Raw genomic sequence first — 6,250 nt, forward strand, 5'->3', positions numbered from 1 at the left:
CTCAACTGAACAGCAGGGTTCTTCTGAAATATACATTTTTGGTAACAATCCACAGGAATGTTTTTACATTCCTATAAAAAATATTAGATATGTTAACTCACTAGTCACAGCCATATATTTAAGACTCACATACAGCTATCATAGGTAATATTCAACAGAGCAACATGTAAAAGTAAATCTGTTTGAAAACTATTTTCTTTACAGAAATTAACATTTATACTTATTGCTTTTCTTAAAAATGAAACTCAATGGTGACTTCCCATAATATTGTGGGGAAAAAAAGCAACACCATGTTTAGCCACCGGTTGAAAAATGCTTGCAGGGAAGCTTTATTGCAATAAAACCCCAGCCCCTCTGCTCGATGAAAGCTGAATTTGTATTAAAATAGTTAGTTTAGTTACCTAATTTTCTTACAACGTTACTTTTGTCTTCTAGAATAGTACTACGTCTTTAAAAAAAAAAAAAAAAGGCAAAAATCTCATTTAACATTTGAATGAAGAAATTAATTTCTCACTTAGCAGCAACTATATTCCAGTCCTCCTTCCTGTAGACTACTACGTTGTAAAGCGTTTTCTGGAGAAAAGAAAGTTAGCTCAGTTGACAACGCCAATGAACATTTTTTATTAATCTCTGTTAACTCCAATTAAAAATCCTGATATCCTTCTGGATTTCCAAGTGTTGTGCAAGTTAATCCCTCCTGAAAAATTATGCTACTATATGCACATGCCATTTGTTCCAAAAATAAAATATAATTCTATTCATCTCGTGGATAAACACATAGCTAAGACAGCCAAATTGAATAAGAAGTTACTTTTGCAGACTATAGTAGTTGTGGTCACGTTCTGCTTAACGAACTTTCTACAGCGATTCACAAGGGAAGCATAATTGGGCCTCAAAGGACTAAAAAGCAGCTCGAACACCTAAACAGTTAATCGCAACAAAAGCGACACTGCACAAAGACGAACAGAGGACCGATTTTGCCTTTCCTCGGCCTCTTGTTTCGGTGGGCTTGACCCCCCTGACCCCTGTCAGCCTGGCGCTGCTAATGAATGCCAAAACCGGCGTTCGCTCAGGGATGGGCTGCAATTACTGCTGGTGGCCGCTTCCACCATCAATAACTCAATCTGTCTGTCGGTGAGACCCAAGAACTTTTCATTTTAATTAGGGCTTCGGAGGCATTTAACATGGAGGCAAATTAGCGGCCGAGCCGGGGCAGGCCGCCCCCGACCCCTGGCCTACTTTTCACACGTCTCTGACTTCTCCCTAATGAAGCGACAAAGCGCCTCCGCGCCCGAGGAAGCCCGGGGCGAGCTCCGGGCCGCGGGCCGCGCTCCCCCAATGCTGCAGCGGCCCCAGCGTTTGCTGCCGTTACTGCCAGGTTGCAGCAGGATGGACTCGGAACAACACGCTTTGTGGACGTCCTAAGCTCTAGTAACTTCAAAATAAACTTCCCAGCGAGGCAGAGGTAAAAGCAATATGGCAGCAAAAATGTTCACTCTCTTTAGCGTTTCCTAATCAGAGGAAACAGGACCAATTCTGACAGCTGACAGGGAACGTCCTTCTAGCTATAAAAACATCAGGCCAGCAACGTAAGTCTGTAACTATTATTGCTTTATTCTGTGTTTCAACTGCAATGAACTTCAATCCTCAATAAAACACGTGGAAGACGAAAACTGCCAACAGCTTGTATGTAGTAAAACAGAGGTTTTATTTACAGTACTATATTTGCAGTCCATCACGGAAAACAAACCCTCTAATAGTCTGTTTAAAGTATATTTTAGTATCATTTCTGTCTGTCTTCTCCATGCCAGTTTCAGTAACAACTACATATTCTCACTCTTCCACGTTTCAAGAGTAGAAGTGTTTTAAGCTTTCAGAAAATTGGTGATCTTGCTCCGCAGTTCAGTAAGGTAAGAGAGCACACTGGGACAGGAACTTAACGGGCAATGTGTATTGACCACTGTACTACACCGCACGTTATCAAAAAGTCAAGAAGAAATGGGGGAAAAAAAAAAAAAAGAACATTTTAATGCAACTCGCTTCCAGTTTCATGGTGATTTTTGTTCAGTGAGACAACCTAAGGTAGTTTTCAAAAATGTCGTCCAAGCCTATTCAGGAATATAACGCTCTCCACTTAGAACCAGTATTTTCTACCTGAATCTTCTATATAAAAACTTGTAACAAAATGACACGGAGAACAAGCTCTGTTATAATTCCCCAGTTTAAAATCATTCTAATTCGAGAATGCTTATCAGCATTTAAAAGAATACCTCAAAAATGGAAAGCAAAACCCAGCAGGGCTGCAACTCCCTTCTCTTGAAGGGTGCCTTAATATTATCACTCGAGTTATCTTTCTGCTGCTGCTACCGTCATTTTCAAGTTCGCCCTTAGCCAGGAAAGCCCCGCAGCTGGCTGCAAGGCTTGGGCAGACAAGCACCGATGAGCCCTGCTGCACCCACGGCGCTAATGGTAACATTTCACCCTTGGGCAGGTGACTTAAGCCACTGATGAAAAACTAACGATTTACAACAACATGTCCCAATGTGAACTACGTGAACTGCAGTGTGCACACATGTCCTATTCTACCGCCTGCGCTACAGAAGCGACAAAGCTGTGTCAAAAACATGACGTGGATGCGTTGAGGCAGTTTTTTCAGTCAGCACAGTAAAATTCAGCAGAGTTTTCCTGCCACAGCTATCAGAAGATATTTCGGGCATTTTTTACCCATTCTTTGAACTGTTCTTCCTTTTTCTCAGGTAAGTTTCTGAGCTAAACAAACTAAGACAATTAGTTCCCTAATAGCCTATGATGCTCTTTCGCAGAAACTGAAACTATTTGAAAACATTTCATTCTTAAAATTACCTGGCACTCCAATATAGCTATGTAGTTTAACAGCCTAAAAGAAACAGTTTTTAAAAAACAGACGAGATGTTCTAGTGCTTCTAACAAATGCCACACCCCAAAATGATGTAGTTATGCTCTTTGTATGAGAGTATCTTTCACTAAAACCAAAACAAATTACAACAACAAAAAATAGATTTGACAAAACTGAAGAAGCTGCAGTGACACCTTTTCTGAGCCATTTCTGGCTTCACATTAAAGAGTAAGACTGGCAGACCCGCTAAGGCGGACTATCTAAAGTGAGCCACAGCTGGAATTTCTCCAAAACCTGCCCAATATTAATAGTGTAGAATGACACAACTAAATGACTACTTCAAATGTGTTAAAGCACCAATTAACACCTGGAATGCTACTCTGGCAACAGAGTGCTGCTGAAGAAATTAGAAAAGTCCTCAATCTCTCTTTTTTTCCCTATTGTAGCCATGAAGAAGCATTCAACTATAATCCGTTACAAAGTAATTTATTCATCAATTGTAACACCCAATTTGTCTACGGTGTAATTTATTATCCTTCCTAAAAATAGTTTATTGAAGAAAATGCTTTTGTTATTAAAACTCTGTGTGGGTTTCTCTGAACTGGAACTCAGCTGTGAATTCATGGCACTATCACGGCAGTCTAGCCCTACGCTCCGTATGACTCCGAATATAGGAAGCTGAAGTGTGCAAGATTTGTCATATGGTCCAAAACGATTCTGAAAGCAGGGAGTTCAGTGGTAACTGTTCTTTAGATGTGGCTCTGTAATATTTTTAACAGCATGATCCCCAAACCAAATGAGCTGCACTGTCCCAAATTTCAATAAAGAATGATAGTGCTGAACGTAACAACAAAGACAGTACTGTAAAAGGGGAACACATGAAAAAAGAAACGTCAATCTCAGACTTCACAAGAATTAGAATATTAAATCCATCTCAACAGACGTTTCAAAACATTTGCAGCAGTACATACAATACCAAGTACATGTATTACCCAAAGCAAAACTGAAAAATATTAAGTGTTTCTCCTATGTGTAATAGGGGCAAGAAGTGACTTAGGTAACCATAAGCCTATTACCTCAATCACACGTACAGTTTTGAACACAACTTCGAGGTGGAACAGAATGCCAGAGATAAATTGGACTGTCAGTCTAAGCCAGTATGCAACAACTTTCCTGTTACAGCTTAAAAAACCCTGATATGGTGCCACGAAGAAAATTATTAATTTGGATGAAGAAAAGAGGGATTGTAAGAACAGTAAAGAATTCACTACAGGGCAGATGACAAGTACCTTCAAGAACAGAGATTACTGGTGTAGTTCAAATGACATTCAAGGACTGCGATTCTTGAATTAGCTTAATTCAAGAATACTTACCCTTTTCATTAATGAACTAAGCACAAAAAGTAAAACTTTGATAAACCTTGCTGACAAACATGAATTGTCAATTCAGCCGAGTGTTGTTTTTATGCAGGAGGATTTGGATCATATGAAGAACTGAGGTAACAGGAATGGAATGAAATGCAACAGCATGAAATGGGGGAAGTTATGCATATTGGGAACTCTGAAGAACTTCTGCTTCACATGGACTAGGAGTTCATGCATAGGAGATAGCTACATCCAAGGACTCAAGTACACTAACCGATTACAGAACATCAGACACATCCATGTGATGTTACTGGGAGAAAGAGACAAACACAACTCTAGGATTTCCTAGGGAAATTTCCCAGGGGAAACAGTAAAACATGAACAGCACAGAGACAATACAATTGATAAATTCAACATATGCCTAGAAGGACGGATAATACTACCTGGAGAACAGGAAAGCTCTATGAATCGGGAAGGGAAGGGGAAGGGAAGGAAAGGAAAAAGACTAACACAGTGAAAGTTGGCAGGGAAACGATTACTCCTTGAAAATGTAACATAGGAATAAACACAAGGAAAGAAGGACAGCTATTCAACCTGAAGAAAATTACTGGTTCAACAACAATTAGGTATGGATTAGCCATTAAAATTTATTTAGATCTGAAATTAGAAGACAATTCCCAACCACTGGTTAGGAGGTTCTAGGGCAGATTTTCAAACTAAATAGAGTCCAAAAACTTAATTAGTCTGTAGTTTACAAAGGCTACCATCTCATGTAGCTGCAGGTGACCGGAGGGGAGCAGACTGATCCAGGAGAGCCCTTACAACTCCATTTTGTTATTCATAATACAAAAAGAGCTATAGTTAATTTTAGCTTATTCAAACAGTCAAATTTAACCGATTCCACAACAAGAAGAAAGTTTAAATAAAAGTTTCAGATTCTGTACTGTGTAATTCTGTCAAATACTTGTACAAGCCTACTTTTTAAACGTGTTTCTATATTTTATTGTAAGGCATGCCTACACAGATTGTAGAAAAGTGTCATACTGAAACAGCTGAACTAGCTATGCTTAAGTGCTGTCAAATATGTTAAGTTAAAAACGCAGGTAAATCCACCACCAAAATCTATGAAGAAATCATACAGTTGATGGAGAAGATTGCTGGCTATTGCAAGCTAGTTGGCTGCATGGCCATCAACAAAAAATACTTCAAACAAGGCCCTATTTGTTTATGCACTAATCTGTGCAAGCTCACAAAAATAATTCTATTAAACTGCAGATTGTATTAGAATTATTTAAAACTATTGGTGACTGCATAAATTTAAAAACCAAAAGATTGTGTAAATTATTTCAATGTTCTTTCTCCCTCTACAAACTGCTACAATATCTGAAATGTTAAATGAAGCGCACTTGCGCGCGCGTGTGTGTGTGTGTGTATTATACATTTCTCAAAAGACTGAAATGAAAAAAAATATATCTGAGTTCTATTTGTAGGATGTTTACAACCACATGTTTATAATGCACGTACTGGAACGGTGAGTTTGTTTATTCAAAAAATACGAGCCCCTAACAACTGCTTTCTGCAGCAAGAGAATTCACAGTCTTAGAAAAGGACTTCTTATTTTCGAGCAGCTGGAAAAAAAGTCACCAAAATCCACCTTGGAGACTCTAACAGAAATCTTACGAAAGAAAGATTTCACACTGCTTGCAAATATCAAATGTGTGTACATTATGGCAGAATTTAGAAGCCAAACTACTAAATTATGATATATCTGTCTGTTGCATAAACAAAGTTGTTAACTATGAAGAAATTAAAGCCTAGCTGCTTTTTACCATGCCCAACACAATTAGGTAATTGGGGACGCCACTCATTGGACTCCTGAATGCCCATGTTACTGTTACTCTGGAATTCCAATTAACTAACTGCTACAAAGTTTCTGCCATTAAATTAACAGTAATGAAATTCAGTAAAACTGTTTTCCCAGTGCCATCAGGTATTCAGACATATCCTAGTG

This window comes from Platalea leucorodia, assembly GCF_965183815.1.
Source record: "Platalea leucorodia genome assembly, chromosome: 4".
Classification (NCBI taxonomy): domain Eukaryota; kingdom Metazoa; phylum Chordata; class Aves; order Pelecaniformes; family Threskiornithidae; genus Platalea; species Platalea leucorodia.